Raw genomic sequence first — 21271 nt, 5'->3', positions numbered from 1 at the left:
TGATTTTGGAGCCCCCCAAAATAAAGTCTGACACTGTTTCCACTGTTTCCCCATCTATTTCCCATGAAGTGATGGGACTGGATGCCATGATCTTTGTTTTCTGAATGTTGAGCTTTAAGCCAACTTTTTCACTCTCCTCTTTCACTTTCATCAAGAGGCTTTTTAGTTCCTCTTCACTTTCTGCCATAAGGGTGGTGTCATCTGCATCTCTGAGGTTATTGATATTTCTCCCAAAGGTAGCTTTACTTCTTCCCAATTTGGATGCCTTTTATTTCTTTTTCATGTGTATTTGCTCTAGACAAAACTTCCACAAAGTACAAAACCATAGCATATCAAGCCTTATAGAATACTATGAAGGCAGTACTTAGAGGCAAATTTATAACAGCAAACATTTACATTTAAAAAGAAAAAAGCTCCCAGATGAATAATCTAACCTCAAGGAAATAGAAAAAGAAGGGCAAACTAAAACCAAAGCTATTGTAAGGAAAGAAATAATAAAGATTAGAGCAGATATAAATGAAATATAAAATAAAGATACAATAGAATCAATTATAAAAAAGTAATTTCTTCAAAAATACCAGGAAATTGACAGACCTAAACTGATGAAAAAAAGACATGATTCAAGTAAACAAAACTAGAAATGGATGCGAGAACATTATTATTAACCTTTACAAAATGAAAAGGTTTGTAAGAGTACAATGAATGTCAATAAATTAGATAACCTAGATGAAGTGAACAAGTCTCTAGAAACACACAAATTACCAAACTTGACTGAAGAAAAAATGGAAAATCTGAACAGACCTATAACAGATTTAATCAGTAATTTAAAAATCAGCCAACAAAGAAAATTCTAGGACCAGATGGCTTCACTGGTGAATTTTACCAAATATTTAAAGTGGAATTAACACCAATATTTCTCAGACTTTTCCAAAAACAGAAGAGGACAGAATACTTCTCTAACTCATTCTGTGAGGCCAGTATTGCTCTGATACAAATGCTAGAGAGACATTACAAGAAAAGAAAATTACAGGCCAATATCCCTTATAAATATAGATGCAAAAAGCTCAACAAGATGTTAGTGAACTGAACAGCATATTAAAAGGGTTATACACCATGACAGAGTGGGATTTATTCCAGGAATGCAAGCATGGTTCAACATAAGAAAATCAATCAATGTGATATACCACATTAATAGAACAAAGAGAAAAACTGCATTGTCATTTCAGTTGATTCAGAAAAGGCGTTTGATAAAAATCTAACACTCTTTCATGATGAAAAACACTCAAAAAACTAAAAATAGAAGGGAACTTCCTCAACATGATAAAGGGCATTTATGAAAAACCCACTGCTAACATCGTGTATGTGTGTGTGTCTGTGCGTGTATGTGTGTGTGTGTATGTGTGTGTGTGTATGTGTGTGTGTGTGTGTGCTTAGTCACTCAGTTGTGTCTGACTCTTTGTGACCTCCATGTGCTATAGCCTGCTAGGCTCCTCTGTCCATGGGACTCTCCAGGCAAGCAAACTGGAGTGGGTTGCCATTTCCTTCTCCAGAACATTTCCCAGAGCTCTGCAAAGTTGGTTCTGACAGTCCCGGCTGATTTTTCAGTGTTTCTGTAAAGGGATAGATGTTGGGAGCCTGCGACTCTGCCATATGGCTGATGTCACCTACCACTTTTTTTTTTTTTAAGAGACTGATCTTTCTTTAAAAAAATATTTATTATTTATTTGGTTGCACTGGGTCTTAGTTGAGGCATGCAGAATCTTTAGTTGCTGCATGTGGGATTTTTAGTTATGACATGTGAATTCTTGTGGCATATGGGATCTAGTTCTCCAACCAGGGATTGAACCCAGGCACCCTGCATTGGGAGCTCAGAGTCTTAGCCACTGGACCACTGGGGAAGTCCTACTGACCACTTTATGAAGCTGTTTTGAACCCAACCAGAGAAACTGTCAACCTTCCTCTGATCCCCTAGTGATCTCTTCTTGTATTTTTTAAAGGATTCCCAATTTGCATTATAAACATAACATTCTCATGATCTCTAGGAGAATGTCAATGACTTTATAGATAGATCTCATTTTTTTCCAGAGCCTTCCACTGAACACTGTTTACAGGAGACATCTGGAAAGGTTGCCCAGTTAAATGGACTCATCCTTGTTCCTGGGCCTTAGTCTTTCCTGGATACCTGGTGGTGCTGGGCTTTGCCCCCATACTGGCCCTGACGCATTTTCCTTGCAGGGACATGGGGCTTCAGGAAGGGATTCTTCGGTCTTGCATCATAGCAGGAGGCAGGACGGAGGCCGCAGGGGAGTTGTGTAATGGTTTCCTTGTCCCCTCTTTCTGTCCTGTTCTGTTTCTCCTGCCAGAGTCTTCTTTTCCAGAGAACATTTGACTCAGAAAGGTTGGGTGTTGGGCTCTGGCTGGACCTGAAACCCTGCACTTCCACAGTGATTCCAGCAGCACTTATGCTGCCTTGGTGTGTGCGCCAGTCAGTTTGTTTAATGCACAAAAAGCATAATGACTTTAATTAGGTTTTAGTGTAAATAATGAACACAATTACAGAGCAGGCTCTTTTGTCACCCTCATGGAATTTATGATTGTTTGAAAAGTCAACACCCACTTCTAGCCCCTCCTGTCCTTACTTCTTGGTCAATCCAGCATCCCCATTAATCAATGGCGTTGGGTTTTAATGCCTTGGTGGAAAATCTGAGCTGGTCTTTTCCCAAGTTGGAATGACAGCTCAGCCTTCCTTACCTCCATGTCCACCTGGGGCTCCAGCCTCAGCCTGGATGCCCACCACCCCTGAGGGGCTGTGCTTTGAGGAAACACTGAGTCAGGATGACTCTAGGCCCAGTGATGGTGGTGGTGGTAGCCACTGCCAGGAATGAAAGGATGGAGAGTTCTGGCCACCCACAGCGTCCAGTTCCACCATGTCCTGAGCATCTATTGTATCTCAGGTACCTTGCTTGGCACAGAGGCCCCAGAGTATAGGCGAGGTCATAGCAAGCCAGGCTGTACCCACCCTAGCGAAGCCAAGGAGGATACCAGCCAGAAGCCAGCACTTGAGTAAGGTCTGGCATGGACCAGCAGCCTCGGGCCTTCCATAGGCCACAGCAGAATCCACAACCATTTGGGCTGTGGCTGCAAGGTGGGCCTTGTGGGGTGAGCTACTTCAACTCTAGGGCAATAGGGGAGACCAAATCTTCTCCATCCTCCAAGGGCCAAGATGGTGTATAAACATCTCTTGCCTCCTTACAGGGCTCTCGTTCCCCTGTTGTTAACATCTCATTTGCTAACCTAGTGTCTCTGCCTTCAGAGCGGTCCCTCTTCCCCTGATCTCCCATCCCCTTCACCCCATGGCAGAGAACGGCTGAGAAAGGACACAGTGCCCTTTCTTTCATCAATCATGGTGTGGACTTATTTCCCTCTTCAGCACTGATGGAGGCATCCTGAGGGTGTGGGCCCCTGTCTTCTCCTGGGCCTCTCTGGGTGATGAGGATCAAGTTCCCCCTTCCCTATGCATTGCCTTCACTCTCCCTGCAAGAGAGCCTCTCTCGTTTCCCTGAGCCCCTCATGTTGATGTTTGAAACAATCGGAGCGGCTCAGCTCTGTTAGTTTCTTCCAGGAGGGTAAGGAGGGTCTCCTTCTGCCCGTGGACTCGGGGGCCTGGTTTCCAGCTCCCAGTTTTCTTGGGGGGAGAGGCCACATTCTGATAAACTGCTTGCCTTTCTTCTGAGCTGTCACCAGCCCAGCCCGGTGTGCAGTGCTGGCTTGGTTCGGTCTCCCTGGCACGGGCCATCTCCACTGGAGCTGGGCTTTGGCCAGGCTGGGGTGCCCGCGATGGAGGGGCAGGCAGCACCCAGTGGTTCAGAGGATGGCGGGAGCCTAGGCGGCCCTGGGACCCACTGTGATGCAGCAGCCTGGCGGTCATCTCCCAGTTATTTATTGTCATAACATTAATCATGCTGAACTCACTTGGCATTAATGAGGACATAATGTGTACTTGGATGGGAATTTTTATTGTAGTGCAGCATTAACTAGCCGGCCTATTATTTAAAGTGTTACCAGACCTGGTATGTACAAATGGTTTACTTTGCAGTCTCCAAGTGTTAACACTTTGTATGGTTTGTGTCAAGAAAATATGAATATGGAACACAAAAGAGGCAGGGCTGAAATGTTGTGGGGCCATCCCCGGGCTGGCAGGGAGACAGCGCACTCCTGAGTGGATGGCCCCCGCCGCTCAGCCTGGGCAGCCTACGTCTGTCCGAGCCCATGCTCATCTCATGCCCGTGTTTGAGCTTCATGCTGGATGTGAAAAACTTAGGATGGTTCTTTAGGGCTTTCTGAGTCACTATCTTGGGAACGAAAAGACATGGAATAGCAGGATTTAGATACGGCAAAGAAGCCAGAGCCCATGCTGAAGACCACGTCTCCAAGGCTCTCTTCTCTCTTATGGGTCAGTCCTTGCCCACCGGGACCTGTCCACCTGTGGGGTCCACCCTTCCCTACCGTTAGCCCACCCTGGCTCTGGCTACCCTCACCACGGGTTAACCTCTGAGTAGTTTTCTGGCCTTTGCATACACTATTCACTTGTTTGGTTAATGTCTCTACTTTTTATTTTTTGTTTTTGAGTCTGAAGTCAAGTAACACATCCTTCCTGAAGTCTCCTAGTTTCCCCCCACTCCAAACGTGTGTGTAGGTGCCCTTTTTCTAGAAGTGAACCCCTGTTTCATACAGGCTGTGTGTGCTGGCTTATAGGGTAAATCACTTAAGATGAGTATCACATAGTCCTTGGCAGTCTAGTGTGGAAGGAAAGCCCCTCCCCACCTCAACTAGCCAACAGCATTTGAGAGCATATAACTGTATTAGAGATACAGATATGCAATGCCAGTAGCTAGAGAGAAGTAAACAAATGGTCAACAGGTAGAGGGAGAAATTAATCTGTGCTGGGCCATAGAGAAGAGAGGGGAGACAGAAGTAGCTGTGAGGATGTGGGTGGGGGATACATCAGAATTTGGAGGGGCCTAATGAGACCCCTTGGAGAAGGCAATGACAACCCACTCCAGTACTCTTGCCTGGGAAGTCCCATGGACAGAGGAACCTGGTGGGCTGCAGTCCATGCGGTCGCAAAGAGTCAGACATGACTGAGCGACTTCACTTTCACTTTTCACTTTCATGCATTGGAGAAGGAAATGGGAACCCACTCCAGTGTTCTTACCTGGAGAATCCCAGGGACAGAGGAGCCTGGTGGGCTGCCATCTATGGGATCGCACAGAGTTGGAAATGACTGAAGCGACTTAGCAGCAGCAGCAGAATGAGACCCCAATGCTGTCCCAATACACAGAGCTTCCTCTTCAGAGTTTACCCAGAGCTGCCTCTTCATCTTTCCTGATTGCCATGGAACACAACTAAGCATGCAAGGAATACACTCAGGTCTCCATTTTATAAGCCAACACGCAGCACAGCACATCACAAAACTAAAAGCTCAGACAGGTTAGCTAATCGGCCATGGTCTCCAGCTAGTAAATGGTAGAGAGCTGCTACTTGTGCTGGAGAGAGAAGGGAAGGAAAGAAGTATATAGACTTACACTGAAACACACCTGGGATCCAGCTAACCACACCCCTGGGGGGGTGTCCCTACTCCCTGGCGTTGATCCATTCTGTGTGTGTGATAAATATGTCCACAGCTCTGCTACTGGATCACAGCCTGTGCTTCCAGGACCTAATGTTATAACATGTGGCCTTGGCATTTTTCCTTTATATTTTGACTGATTTGGGATCCAGCATTCTTTTCATTACTTCCTGTTGCCTCCTATGAGCAGAGGCACAGATGGTCATTGTAACCCAGGAGCCAGCTATGCCTGTTGTGTATAGAGCTGGATAGGGTGGAATGCAGCAGCCTGCCCTTGAGTGGATGGCTCTTGGGTTGGCAGCAGATAAGATATCATGCCAAGAAGTCAATCCCAGTGGTAAAAGGACTATTGGCAGAGGTCTGTCCAGACCTTACAGGGACACTCCCGGGAACTAGACAGAAATCAAAGCTCCTTCAGAACTGGGAGTCAGAACCAGACTCCAGTCCTTGTGAAGTCTTCTCAGGAAACCAGGGGTAAGGTCTAGGCATTTTAGTTAGTATAAGTAATATTAATGCTTGTAACAAAGAAAGTGAGTCAGTCAGTCATGTCCGACTTTTTGCAAACCCATGGACTGTAGTCCATGGAATTCTCCAGGCCAGAATACTGGGGTGGGTAGCCGCTCCCTTCTCTAGGGAATCTTCCCAATTCAGGGATTGAACCCAGGTCTCCCACATTGCAGGCTTGTAACAAACCCATCCGTAAATCTCAGTGGCTTGGTAGAGTAGAAAGTTTATTTCTCATCACACAAAATCCAACGTGATGTTCTTGGTGTCTCTCCAAGGTGGCATCAGCCATGTTCATTTAGAGACATTAGTTTCCCTGTCTGGTTTTGTCCTCCCTGAGGACTGCGGATGGCTCTGCCAGGTTTTCTGTATCTGGCGGACAGATGGGGGAAAGGGAGAATTGCGCATGGAAGGTTTTAATGGGCTGGGCCGAGGAAGTGGAGCAGAGCACTTCTGCCCACGTTTCTTGGGCCAGAACTCAAACGTAGCCACGCCTAACCGCAAAGGAGGATGGAAGCAGGGTCTGTGTGTCCAGTGGGAAAGGTTTTAGGATGTTGATCTCTGTTGTGCCTGGTCCAGACTGTAAGCAGTCATAACTACCACATAGTGAGCCCCTACTGTGTGCCAGGCCTACCCTAGCCTCAGTACATACGTTATTCATATCCTGATGCATATTTGACTAGACCCACTGGATCCTGGGCATGGGACAGAATGACTTCACCTTCTATGGGGCAGAGGGGCCTCATACAGGCCCAGCCTGTTTCTCATCAGTTTAGGGCCTGAGCATGGTCAACCTGAAGTGGCTGGATCTTAGTGCTCTGGGACTGATAGGATCTGAGTGGGGGTGGTGGGGGTCAGTGGGTCTGACACTGCTGGCCTTGAAGCATTGCTGCTGGACAAGCCTCTTGCCAAGGCCCTCCCTCCAGGCTTACTGGTCCAGCTGCGATGGGGTCGGTTTGCGATTTCACTGTAAAAAGCCGCTGGCTGGACTCCAGGCAGCCAGGTTATCGCTGCGTGACAGTCTCTGAAGTCTTTTGGTTGCTGTCTTTCCTCCTGCTGCTTCTCTGTTCCTTTTCCCTCGCTGTTTCTCCTGACCTTCTTTTATTTTCCTCCTAATTAACTTTGTGGACAAGGTCCACTGGTAAGTTAAAAGAGTTTATCCAAACTGACACTCTGTTTATAATTTATAATTTACATTCCAGCTTTCGCAAGGTCCTTCCATTTCTTGACTGTGGCCAGGGTGTTCTCTCTGCGTGCTTGGCGTTGGCTTGCTTGAGGAGAGCAAAGGTCAGGCCTTCAATTGCCAGGATGCTGATGAAACCCGGGGTCTGAATGTGACAGATGTGTGGACACCATGTGAGGATGTTTGCTCATCGCCCCCAAGTAGCAACATCTCTATGATCATGGAAATTCCCATACCCAGGGGTTTAGGGCAGGCAGGAGTAGGGAGCTGGGCAATTTTTCCCAGCCCCTCTGATAATGAATAGCCCTTTTCTCCTATCCTTAAACTTGGCTTTGTTCAAAATGCCTCCAAACTATGATGGGGTTGGAGGCTGGAGTGCACACACAGCACTTTCTTCCAAGCTTTGTGCAAACTTGGGTAAGTCACTTTCCCCCCGCCCTCAGGTTTATGAACTGTATGGTAAGGAGATTAGGAAAGATTGTTTAAAGTTCCGTCTCAGCACTGAAATCTATGAATCCTAATTTTCATCATCTTTAATAAGCTCTGTAGCTCTCCTCTCATACTGGGAGGCAGTGTGGGGGAATGAAAAGAGTATGTTCTCTGGGCCTCAGTTTTCTCATCTTTAAAATAGGGATAAGATCCATTACTGTGTAGGGATTTGTGAAGAGCAAGTGAAACAATATACCTGAAGTATTTAGCTTGGTACCTGGCTCATGGGTGTTAACAAAGCAGATGTCTTTTGTGGCTTTCATCCCAGAACTCAGTAAGGTCCATGCTCTCTGGGGAACCCCAGCCAACCCTCCACATAGAGAAGAAGCTACATGTAGGAGATGATCGGTCAGGCTTGTGGAACAGTGATTTCCCAGATTCTGGGACCCAAAAACATCTCAAGCCAAGGGCCCTGGGAGAAGGGATGCTATATCTGTAACTCGTACTTGGCTTTGCCCTTTGAAACACAGGAGAAAAGCCACATAGGCCACAGAGAGGGCAGGGTCTCCTTGCAGAAATACATGCAAATGTGTTTGTCATTAGGCCTTCCACGCCAATAATCCATATCTTCTTTTCTTTCCTTTGTTGCGTTTTTCTCTGGTGGCCAGAAGCCAGAGAAAACACACGGTCTCACCAGCTTCAACAGCCGACTCTGCCTCCTCAAGCTGGAGTGGGGGCTGTGGGCAGGGGCCACCCTGGGCAGCTCTGAATCTACCACACGAGGGCTCTGGCAGTTGAGGTGCTTCGCAAGGTCAAACTGGGACCTCTGGCAAGTCTCGGTTGTGCCTTCCGGTTATCCTGCACCCAGCACATCACGGCCTCGGGATGTTCCAGAGTGCCAGCGGTCAGACCTGGGAAAAAGGAGTAAACAGTGAGGGTAGGACAGCCTTCAGATGCTGGAGGCCCAGGCAACGGATGCTCAGAGGTGGATCCGTCCCATGTAGGTTGGCACTGACAACCCCCACCAGGAGGCCCTGCCTCCCTTCTCCCATCTCTCCTTCACAGTTCCCTTATTCAAAATATTTGACCCCCTCCCCCCAGCACGTGATACCTGCCCCCTCTGGATCTTGGCACACACCATCCCGACTCCTGGAATGTAGAGTCACCAGTCCTTCCCAAGCACCCATCCAGGGACATGCTTTTGCTAGTTACTTCGCTAAGAAAGATGTTGATCCATCCTCTCGCTTCCTTCTCCACTTGTCTAAGGCCCATCCTTCTGTTGGATGAGGCTTAGCTCAGCTGAGCCTGACTGTGTTTCTCCTGGCTCTCCAACCCAGAAAGGCCTGCTCTGCCCTTAGGTTTCTCACTTGCTCCATCACCTCCTATAAACAAGACCAGTTGATATGGTTATTCATTATCTTAAGTACAGGTACCAGGCTTACTAAAGAGTCACCACTCATTCCTTGAATGATGGTTTTTATTTTATTTTATTTTTTTCCAGTCTTGACTTTCATGGAACCATCTGGAATCTTCTTTTCATCCCAGGCTGTGGCTCCTTTAACAAGATCTAACCCAGATGCCGTAACTTTTCGGTTACATTTGGTTATTAGAAGAATCTTATTTCTTGTTTTAAGGTTTATTCCTAACAATTAATGAAAAGGAAACATTTCCGTCTGGAACTTGACTTACAGCTCTTCCCATTCTACTCAGCAATGTCTAGTCCTACCACCTGGCGCCAGTGACTTCTAAAGGAAATGTGAGTATGTGTGAGTGTGTTTGTGTGTGTGTATGCATGGTTGGCATTTAGTCCCTTGAATGTCGAGGGGGAGGGGATTAAAAGGCCCTGGGAGGGCAAGCGTCTCCCTTACCCTTACTCCCTTAGAAATGTGGTCTTTCAGGCTGGCTGTAAACACTCTTGGCTTGTGAACTGTGAGTAGCTCCAGAGAGCCCTGCTGTCAAAGGCTTGTTCCTATGAGACTCGATTAGGCATTGGAGGTCTCTCTGAGATCTGACTCCACCTCATGGTCCATTCTCAGGAGGCAGTCTTTAAGCTACACCCAATCGATTATATATTTTCCTGCCTCCTATATTGGGTAGTTCTTGATCGTTCTACCCCAGGGCAGCGGGCATCTTCTGTACCTCTTGGAACCCAGGAAATCAGACAGACGCTTCCGCCACTCTCCTTTCCTCTTGGCATTTTCCCACTGTACCACTCTCTCCAGTTTTCTAATGCCAAAGCGACATCAAGCAAATGAATGAGAGGTAAGTCTCCTATTCCTGCAGATATCTCTGCATTAGGTTCCCAGGGTGACCCTAGCAAAACACCTCAAACTGGCTGTCTTAGAACATCAGAAATGTATCATCTCACCGTTTTGGAGACCAGAAGTCCAAAATCAGGGTGCTGGCGGCATGCTCCCTTTGAAGGTGTCAGGGAAGGATCTATTCCGGGCCTCTCTCCCACCTTCTGGTAGTTCCCTGACTTGTGGTGGAGTAATTCCAACTTCCACATGGCATTCTCCCTGTGTGTGTGTGTCTGTTTCTTCTCACAGGGTGTTCCTTATATAAGGACACCACTCTTATTCAGTTAGGGACTGCCCTGCTCTGGGATGATCTCATTGTAACTAATTTTATCTGCAATGACCCTTCTTCCAAAGAAGGTCACGTTTGAGGTACTAACTATTTGATGTTAGTTCTTCAATAGATGCATTTTTAGGGAGTTGTGGATACAATTCAACCCATAACAACTTTCAACCTTTACAAGTGATTCCTAGAGTCTTTCTCTTCCTTAGCTTTGGCAGGAGGGGGTGGCATTGCCCCCTGAACCCTGGATCTTAATTATGCAGGCCACCCCATCTGTCTCTCCAATTCTCTTTTGTGTTGACTGAGGCTGGTGGTTGGTGATAGCAGAGCTGGTTCTGGTACCTTGAAGCAAATGGTGAGGGGAGATGGTTGCCTCTGCATTTAGAATATGGGATGCTCAGCATCTCTCATCCATCACTCTGGGCCTCAGCCACAATTCTGAGACCAGCCGACGATGTCCCACACTCCCTCCTGCTCATGTATACTTTGTTTGCTGAACAAAATTGTGACTTTTTTTAAGGTGAATATAGTACCTAGTACGATAACAGAGGTGAGACACCTGATCTCTGCTCTGCAGTTGCCCATGGTTTTGTGGGGACAAAGAGACATGGAAAAAAAAAAAAAAAAGAAGAAGATGACAGTAGGGAACACCCTGAGGCATGTGTGTTCACGGGGGTCTAAAGAAATAGCACCAATACAGCTGATGTGGGAAACATCCAACTCCAGCCCCAATTCGAGCATTAAGGACGCTGGGTCTCATCTTTCAGCCTTTGCACACACTAGCAACCACTGTCCTTTGGGGAGGGGGCCAGAGGAAAAGAGCACCCAGGGCCTTGGGCAGCAAAAAGCCCTGAATACCTTGTAAGTGATGCTGGCAAAGGTGCTTTGGGATTCAACATGGTGGTGGGGAGGGCTCATTGCCCAGGGTAAGCACTAAAAAGTGTGGTCAGAGGCATAGGTTCCCTGACAGTGTTGCCCAGGGCGTGCCCCGTGCAACCTCATTCACCTGATCATCCCCATGATGGGGAGGCATGTGTGAACAGAAAAAGGGAGCAGCAGGGCATCAGAGGCCTGGGTTCCGGTGGGCGTGCTCTTCATCCACAGAGCTCCCTTTGGTGAGGCCTTTTGGAGAAGGTACCTGAGCAGCATTTTGGGCAATGAATACACCCCAGATGCCCCCCAAGATCGGTGCCTGCGGATGAACAGAGCTCTAACTGTTGGGGATGCCATGCAAAGTGGCACTGAGAAAGAGAGAGAGCTCAGGGCAGGAATTCTTGGTGTGGTCCTCCTTCTGTTTCAAGTCCTTGCTTCATAGAAAATAGTCCTGGGTGCCTTCAGTCATCACCTGTCTCTTTAACATAAGGTTTTTTTTAAAAAAATTTATTCATTTTATTTATGGCTGAGCTCTGTCTTCATTGCTTTGCCCAGGCTTTCTCTAGCTGCCGTGAACAGGGCTACTCTTTGCTGCAGTGGGCAGCCTTCCCATTGCAGCGGCTCCTCTTGTCACCAAGCTCTAGGGCGCGTGGGCTTCACTAGTTGTGGTGCACGGGCTGAGTTGCTCCGTGGCATGGGGAATCTTCCTGGACCAAGAATGGAACCTGTGTCCCCTGTGTTGGCAGGCATATTCTTGTCCATTGTGCCACAAGGAAAGTCCAAGATTTTTTTTTTCATCTCCTCTCAGAAGCTGGAATATTGGTCTGTGATCTCCTGGATTCTCCCAAACTAAGTGCTATCTGTCATTCACCACAGTGTCCCCACTTCTGCTCTTTGAAATAATCTTAAGAGATTCCTGGATGCTCACAAGATCGTAAGGTATGTTCACAATGGCATGTGTCTGGATAGCCTTGTTGCAGCAATGGCTCCTCAGCTGGCTTCACCTCGGCTTTTGCCAACCCCATTTCTGGGGTGCATCTTCTGAACACATATGCACAGAATCCAGGTATCCTGTCCATCAGGATGTTTCAGAATTTGTTGTCAGCAACATCCTAGAATGTGCATTTTCCAGACAAGACAGAATATGGAGTAGAAGGAAACGCATTAAACAAATGCAAGAATTGTAAATAAGATGGGTGTGTGCTCAGTTGCTCAGTCATGTCTGACTCTTTGTGATCCCATGGACTGAGGCACGCCAGACTGCTGTCCCTGGGATTTCTCAGGCAAGAATGCTGGCGTGGCGTGCCACTTCCTCCTCTGGGGGATCTTCCTGACCTAGGGGTCGAACCCGTGTTTCTCGGGTCTCTTTCACTGGCAGGCGAATTCTTTATCACTGAGCCACCAGGGAAGCCCCTTGTAATCACATAGTTCATGCTGTTTGGTCATAGCAGCCCAAATGGACTAAGCCATAAGGACTCGCCAAGGTTGCAAGTCTAGTATAAGAGGCCACACTTGGAGTAAAAACCCATTTCTATGTAAGTCTAGTGACTTTTCCTGACATGGTGTTTTCCAGATGCATGTGTTATTTAACTTGCCTTCTCAAATATTTACTGAGCATTTACCACCTGTAAAGGACCTGTGTTCTCTTGAACTACATTCTCTTTTCTCTGTTTCTTTTAGTAGTTCGTAAACTTTTTCTTCCCATCTTTCCTTCCAGCCAACCCCATTACAACAGTTATTATGACTGCTATAAATTAAATTCCCATGAAAACCCCTTCATAGCACACATAAGAGGCATTACATTATTATGAATATGTAGTGTCTCTTCCCTGGTGGCACAGTGGTGAGGAATCCATCTGTCAATGCAGGAGACATGGCTTTGATCCCTGGGTTAGGAAGATCCCCTGGAGGAGGAAATGGCAACCCACTCCTGTATTCTTGCGTGGGAAATCCCATGGACAAAGGAGCCTGGCAGGCTATAGTCCGTGGAGTCACAAAGAGTTGGATACGAGTTAGTGATTGAACAACAACAATGGTGACTATTGCACATTGTTGGTGAGGTGGTTCAGGAACAGTTGTAGTAGGAAAAAGTGGTTAAACTTTGTTCTATCACAGCATATACATTCCAGGAGGGACTGAGGGCTGTGGAGCATATGAATAAATTCCGTTCCCCCAACCACTTCAGTGGTTTAGCAGTGCTAAAATGTTCATAACCCTAATAATATCTCCTATTATCGAGAGGATAATAAGAGGTAAGGGGAGGCTTCCAGCCTATTGAGTTCCCTTATTGAACACATACATCACTTTCCATTTATTTGCTTTGATTCTCCTGAGCATCTGTGAGGCAGGTGTGGTTGTCTTCAATGCTTGGGTTGTCCCACCATCACCCTTGGGTTACTTTGTGCGCCCATGGAGCCTGCTGTATTTTCCAGATCCTTGGAGACCCACATCCTAGAGGCGGGAAGATGGTTTGATAGAGTTTATGGCTTAGCAGAATTGTTCCATCTTCAGTGGAACAATGAAACTTAAAACTTAAAAGGAGCTGGTCAGTTTGGAAGGATTAAGGAATTATATGTGATTAAGAAAAGGTTTCGAAACCAAAAGCCCCCAAATGGCACTGTCTGAGAAACAGGAGCCTATGACCAGTTTCTATTCATTTTTCAAACTGAGATGAAGACAAGCCTCATGCTGACTTTTAATTTGACACCACTGTGGCCTCCCACACCAATCAATGCCTCCCCTGCTTGTGACCTGGGAGGGCTTCTGATTGGAGAGGCCATCCTGACGGGTGCTGAGGGATTTGGCCAAACATATGGGGTTATAGCATCAGCCCCTTTCTTGAGATGTAATTCTGGCTTTACCCTGGTCCCCTAATGTGTCCTATAAACTCTGTGTGTGAGAGTTTGTGAGTTGTATATGTGTGACTGTGTGTGTGATTGTGTACTGCCTTATGTATATACCTATGAAGATGTCCTTTTAATCTGGAGTAAAATTGCCTTTCTTGGATGATGAAAATGACATGTGATGATAAAAGGGACGATCTTGAGGCTGTTTTTCCCAGCAGAAATTCTCTCCTGAGCCTTTTCAGCATCTGTCTGCCCCACCAAGCCTTGTGTGTGACCCCGGGGCGTGCTTGTTTTGCCTCATTCGGGCCTCTCCAGGTCTCCAGGAATTACTCAGTATCCACGCTCTCCATCAGCTCTGGAGTAGGGCCAATCTCATGCCTTCCTCTCTGCTGTCTTCATTAATACTGGGCTCGCGTCCCAGCATTCCTGAGAAATTGATAGAGACAGAACATCAATTGTAGTTTAGCTCTACAACAGGGAAACTCACGGTGACAGGCTGGGGGATTTTTTTGCCAGAGAAGTCGATGGGCCCTTTCCTGGAGCAGCCCTGTGTGGAGACGCGCTGGGCCTTCGTGAGGTCATAGTGTGGGACACACGACAAGAGCAACAAGCCGCTAATCTGCTAATTGCAGCCTGGCTAAGTGATATTACCTTTGTGCTTGGCTCTCCTGGACTTGATGAATGGCTCTGTGTGTGGAAGAGAACAAACAAGAAGGCGCCTCCTCTCAGGCTGGGGGAAAGCTGCGGTGTGTGATTTCGAACTCAGGAGATGCCGATGGGGGCAGCCGTGGTCAGATCTGAACTCTCCTGTGAGCGAGGCCGTAGCTCTGGGGCCAGAGAGGGTCACCGGGGCAGTGTTGAGACTGGGTGGGCCCCCCATGGCCAACAGATTCCTCCACTGGTTTCTCATGGTGTCTGAGAAAAATATATAGCTGCATTTTCCTGTCTAGGCCCTGCTGGGTCCCCTCCTGTCTGGTGACTTTCGAGGGCCAGGGTAGTGCTAAGATGGGAACACATGTGCCTTGTGTAACAGTCAGGGAGGGAGGCAGGTGAGTCTCTCTCAAACCCCCTGCTCCTCCTCCATGTTCCCCAACTCAGCAGACACCACTGCCTGCCCCTCACTTCGCAGGTCCAAGAACCTGGAGTTGTCCAGTACCATCCCCTTTATACTCCACATCAAGAGATGACAGCTCCCTTTCTCTCTCTTTTTTATAATCTTTCTTTTGGACGAGGTTCATTTTTAAAGTCTTTATTGAATTTGTTACAATATTGATTCTGTTTTATGTTTTGGTTCTTTGGCCCTGGGGCGTGTGGGAGTCTCAGCTCCCCGACCAGAGATTGATCTTGTGCCCCCTACACTGGAAGGCGAAGTCTTAACCACTGGACTGCCAGGGAAGCCCCTCCCTTTCTCTGGAAGTGGTTTCCCTCTTTTCCTTCCCACTAGAACTTCCCTTGTCCAGGCCACCACCATCTTTCTCCCACTGGTCTCTCCTTCCAGTCTTGATTCTTAATCACTGAATTCTCATCCTTCAGCCATGGCTCATCATTACAAAGTGCAAATCTGGCCTTGTCACTTTTCTGCTGGAAACCCTCAATGGTTCCTCCCTGCCTCCTGGATCAAGTCCAGACCTCCCTGTCTGACCAATAAGGTGAGCCTGAGCCAGCCTCCCCGCCCCACTCCCCCCCCCCCCCACTTCTCCAGCTCCATCCAGCAGGCCCCATGCCTTGCAGCCTCTGTGGACCTCTTGTGATGCCCAGAATGTGCCAAGCTCTCTCTTGCTTCTAGGATTTTGTTGTTCTCCTCAGCTTCTGCCTCTTTTCTTGGCTAATTCTACACTTTTCCCTGGTCTCAGCTGGGATGGGCACTTCCTTCGGGATACCTCTTCTGTCTCCTCAATCTAGGCCTGTCCTTCTCTGCACCCTCAGAGCATTCAAGGCATTCCATGCCATAGTCTGATCACAGTCTGTAGTCGGTGCCTATCTTTGCAGTAGAAGACATCTTTTCTTCATAAATGGTACAGAATTTCTCTTGAGGAAGGTACTGAATTTATTTAGAAAAATGTCTTGATAAGCTCTTGGTTTGGAAGGTGGGACTCTGGGGACCTGGATTAGCAGGAGGCAAGGAAACCAAAGAGATCACTAAATTGTTATGTATAAGAACTAGGTGAGAATACAGGTGTCAGTGAAGACAGTTTGGGGGAATCAGGTGGGGAGAGGCTGGTTGATCAGCATGGTGAACTGGCCAAGAATTTTTAAGAACTGTATGACTCATGTTCAATGGAAGTTATAGGCATTTTTGAGATATAAACACCCCTTACCTCCACAAACCTCCTGTAAAATTTACCCTACATGTGTGAGTGTGTGGTATAAATCTAGGAAGGGAGGTGGGTTCATGTCTGGGTCTCTTCCATGGTGGAAATAAATAAACAGCTGTAACACACAGGAAAAAATTCGGAGGAGGAAATACAGGTGGATAAACCAACATGAGGGGGTTCACATTCCTTGGAATACACAAGAACTTCAGAGAAGCCACTGAACTTTCCAAAATGGGTGGATCACTTGGGTATGTGCCCAATTCTATTTACAAGGAAGGAGACCCAGTCAGTGTGTTTAGTCACTCAGTCATGTCCGACTCTTTGCCACCCCACGGACTGTAGCCCACCAGGCTCCTCTGTCCACGGGATTCTCCAGGCAAGAATACTGGAGTGGGTTGCCATTCCCTCCTCCCCACCCAGGGATTGAACCTGGCCAGTACCTGGGTTCAATTCCTTGTCTGTTTCCTCACTGGGATAAACCTATGAAGGTGGCAGGCGTCCATGACTCTGTTTCCACATTGAGTTTTTAAAATAGCTGTGGAATAAATAAAGGAAGGGGGAAAAAAAAAAAAGGAAAACTCAGACGTAGGTCTAATTTGCAGGAGTTGTTAAAGCTTTCAGGAACATCCTGAACAAAATTGTGATCTCAGATCAAAAGGTCCGTGCAGAAGGTTGTAATGAGGAGGCTTATGGGTCCCCTGTTGGCCCAGCTCCCTTTGGGTGCAGGGATTGCAGTTTTCCCTCTTCCAAGCACATCCCACCTGAAAATGTAACCTGACTTAATGGGCACTGGGATGGTGGCACAGGGAGGAAGGCCTGGAACCAGGCAGAAGGGCTGGCAGGAGGAGCAGGGCTTGCCAAGTGTGTCCATGTGACATGTCTTTCTGAGATTCCAGGTCAGGACTAGATGGCTGGAAACCCACATTGACTCATTTCTCACTATGATCCCTGCTCTTCTGGTATTCACTGTCCCTCTCAGAAGCAGGCACAGATGTGTGACAAGAGAGAGTCTCACAGGGGGCTAGGGTGTCGCAGTGAGTGAGACTTCTGGAGCTCAGACAAGAGGGTGATTCTTTCTAATCCCATCAGAGTTGCCTGTCCCGGCATCTGCTGGAAACAATGATGGAACAGGGATCTGGCAACCACATGCCCTGGAAGCATCTGCTTTCCCTAGTAAATTAGTCTTCATTTTATATCTGTTGTTCTTTAATTTCTCTTAATTATTTATATCTTGCTCAGATTTATGGGCAAAAATAGAATGGTCCCCCAAATATTAGATTTTATAAATACTTGTAAAATACTTGAGTGTCAGAGACATAGATAAATCTGCTTTTGCCTTTTCATGTGTGAAATTGATGGGGTTTTCTTCACCTTCCCTCCAAACTCAGTACCTGCTTTGTGGTGGTCTTAACGAATTACGTTTCACCATCTCTGGAGGTTATTTTTCCCCCCATTAAAAAAAATAGGGTTTGCCAGTGGAATAACCTGAATGAACTGAGACGTTCCTGCCAAGAGCTCTTGCCCTGAGGACAACCTCGTAGTTGACAGCCTTTAACCAGATCGCTCTTCCCTGTTCCCTGGAAATCTTCCTTCAGTTACTTCTCCTAAGCCCGATCCCTGGGGGTCTCACCCCCTCCCAAGGCCAGCAGGGGAGGAGTTCTCTGGAAAATTGGACATGGAACAGCTCTGGGGAAGAGTGTTTGTCTTTTCCTCTCCAAGAAAGGTCACAGGAAAACCTTTGCTAAGAACAGGCTTTGTGGAGGGATGCTTGGCATGCTTGGCCCTGGGCCCTCTGGTGGGGGCTGCACCTCTAGGGAGCGGAGCTGTCAGCAGCAGCAGCAGCAGTGACCTCAGCCTTGGGGGCCCAATGCCACTCCTCCTGGTCCCTCACCCCCAGCTTTCCTTGGCCCTGGGGTAGGTTTCTCTTCTTTAGGAATAGATCTGGTGCAAACTTCCTATGTGCTCCATTGCTTCCCCATCTCCCTCCTTCTGGACATTCCAGGTGGTACTAGTGGTACAGAACCCGCCTGCTAATGCAGGAGGTGTGAGACATGAGTTCAATCTTGGGTCAGGAAGATCCCCTGGAAGAGGACACGACAACCCACTCGAGTATTCTTGCCTCGAGAATCCCATGGACAGAGGAGCTTGGCAAGCTACAGTCCATGAGGTTGCAAAGAGTCAGACACGACTGAAGCGACTTAGTACGCAAACACACCCCCTCCTTCCAGCATATTTCTACTGTTCAGGAGGGCAGCCCTCAGTGCTGGCTTCTCTCCAGCTGTCCTGACCTCTTTCTAGGTCATTCCGCACTTCTCATGGCTCCTAGCTGCCTTGCCTCGGCACAAGCTGTTCCCTTGGTCTGGAGTGTCCTTTTCTCTCTTTTCCTCAACTGATTTCCCCTCTTCAATACTCAGTTCAGTTAGCAGCTTTTGGGGAAGTCTTCCCTGACCCCCAGGTGAAGTTAGGTGCCTCCTTTGAGCTTCCATTGTGTCCTGTACATACTCTGGTCTTAGCTCTGATTGAGTTCTATTAAAATGGAATTTGTATTTGCTTTTCTTCTTTACTCAACTTTTGAGTATAGAGTTTGTATCTGATTCACTGCTGAATTCCAGCACTCTGCACAACACTAGTAGAGTTGGTATGGGGTAAATTTGTGTATATTAGAGTGGGCGTGGGTGCATGTTAAGTCCCTTCCGTCTTGTCTGACTCTGTGACGCTGTGGCCTATAGCCTGCTAGGCTCCTCTGTCCATGGGATTCTGCAGGCGAGAATACTGCAGTGGGTAGCCATTCCCTTCTCCAGGGGATCTCCAGGTCTCCTGCATTGCAGGCAGATTCTTTACCCTCTGAGGCACCAGGGGGACTTATTTATTCATCTGGGGGCAGCTATAGGAACTGGGGGGCTTCCCACATGTCTCAGTGGATAAAGAATCCGCCTGCCAAGCAGGAGACTGTGTTTGATCGCTGGGTCAGGAAGATCCCCTGGATAAGAAAATGGCAACCCACTCCAGTATGCTTGCCTGGGAAATCCCATGGATAGAGGAGCCTGGTGGGCTGCAGTCCATGGGTTTGCAAAGAGTTGCACATGACTGAGCAACTAAACAAGAGCAGTAGGCAAGGGGGCTTGACCTCCACATTATACCCCAATTCACTGCTTGCAGACCCTCTTCATGTCCTTTCTAAGAACTCAGTCCAGCTCCCATTTCTAGGAATTTTACATTTTCATGACCTCTCTGCCCACAAGTCCCCTTCTCTTTCGATTTTTGGTGGTCCTAACTCTGACCTTCGACTTTGTTTCTTAGTACCCCCAACTTGTCATTGATAAATGTCCTCCTTGGGATCCTGCATCCCCAGGAGAATGGCAAGTGAAATCCAGGACCCAAGTGTGTCCCACTGACTCCTCAGCCTGGTACCTGGCATGTGCTCTGGGGACATTGGGAGGCTGCTGCGGGGAGGTTGGGCCCAGAGCTGCACAGAGAACAGGGATGGGGGCGGGTCCCAGAAGAGAAGTAGGTGGGCATTGGTAGGGGTGATTTCAGGAATCTTCTATCCAATACCATCCCCTCTACCTGGAATGTCACCATCAGTGAATCTTTTCCTCACAGACAAAGAGGAGCAGCCTGGAACAGAGGGTCACGCTACTGCTTTGGGGCTTGTCCACAGTTGGAGAAACCCTGCTGTCCTAGCGAAGAACAAGTTGAGAGCCTCAAGGAAAGGAAAAGGCTTAGAGAGACTCCCCCCTTTCCCTGACTTCTCTACTTTTGTGATCTGGTCCAGCTGCCGTGGGCTGGCAGAGAAAACTCAGGTGACTGGGCCTCCCTCCCCCTCTGCTGCTGAAACTGGGACCACCCTCTCCAATCTGGAGAGGCCACTGCAAATGAAGTGCTTATTTGAAAGGTCCCCTGGAGCCATCCTTACGGGATCAAGATGCAGAAAATAGCTCAATGAGGACACCCGCCTGCTGGTGCACCTGTGCTAATTCTGGAGCCAGAGGCACTAACCTGCCAGCTCAGAGAGGAAGGAGCCGTTAAGCCTCTTTTGGGAAACGTCAGTCCTGCAGGGCAGTCAGAAGACCCTCACTGAAGCAGGAAGCCGATGCAGAAGGCATACTTATGGCTCTGCCCTAGCAGCCTGCTAGTTAGCTTGCCCCCAGGACAGACTCGCAGCGTCCGTGGAACTTATTGGCTGTTCTTCAGCAAACCAGGGAAGCAGGGAGCCATGGGGGTGGCAAGGCAACCCCCAGAGTGTGCAGAGTGGGGAGAACCAGATAGAGAATTCAGAGGCTGGATGGAGAGTCTAGGACAACAGCTTTTAATGTTTTTTTTTTTTAATTGTGATCTACATTAAGAAATATGTTTAAAATCATATCCCATTGCAGCCCATGTGTGTCTGCATATACATCGATGTTTACACATGTGTAACTGGAACAGAAGTGTCCTGTGACAGTGTTTACCTTGACTGTGTAAGATAAATTTGGGGCATTCTACTTTTATTCTTTCATTTCAAAGTGTTTCTTGTGACCCACTACGTTTATTTCCTAAGCTTGCTAATGAGTCACTTTTCACAGTTTAAAAAAAGCGTGGGTCAGACACTGGTGAGCATGAAGAAGTTGGAATGGGGAGCAGGCAGGGCTGTGTTGCCTGGTGGTATTGGCATAGCCTTGCCCTCTCACCTGTTCAGTGGGAAAACTGTCAGATCTTCCTGGCTGGTTTGCTGTAAAATTTAAATGAGATAATCTGTGTAAAGCACTCAGCACAAGGCTTGACATCCATGAACATCAATAACCGTTAGAGACAGTGATGATGATACTGATTTCTTAGATTATACGTGCACACTGCTGTCCCCTGTGTCTCTAGCCTCCTTTCTTACACCGTCTCTCCTGGTGTAAGGCCATCAGCAACTTTTATACCTATT

The sequence above is a fragment of the Capricornis sumatraensis genome, chromosome 1, assembly GCF_032405125.1.
Source record: "Capricornis sumatraensis isolate serow.1 chromosome 1, serow.2, whole genome shotgun sequence".
Taxonomy (NCBI): domain Eukaryota; kingdom Metazoa; phylum Chordata; class Mammalia; order Artiodactyla; family Bovidae; genus Capricornis; species Capricornis sumatraensis.
The sequence above is the reverse complement of the archived record's forward strand: the minus strand, read 5'-3'. Positions refer to the sequence as shown.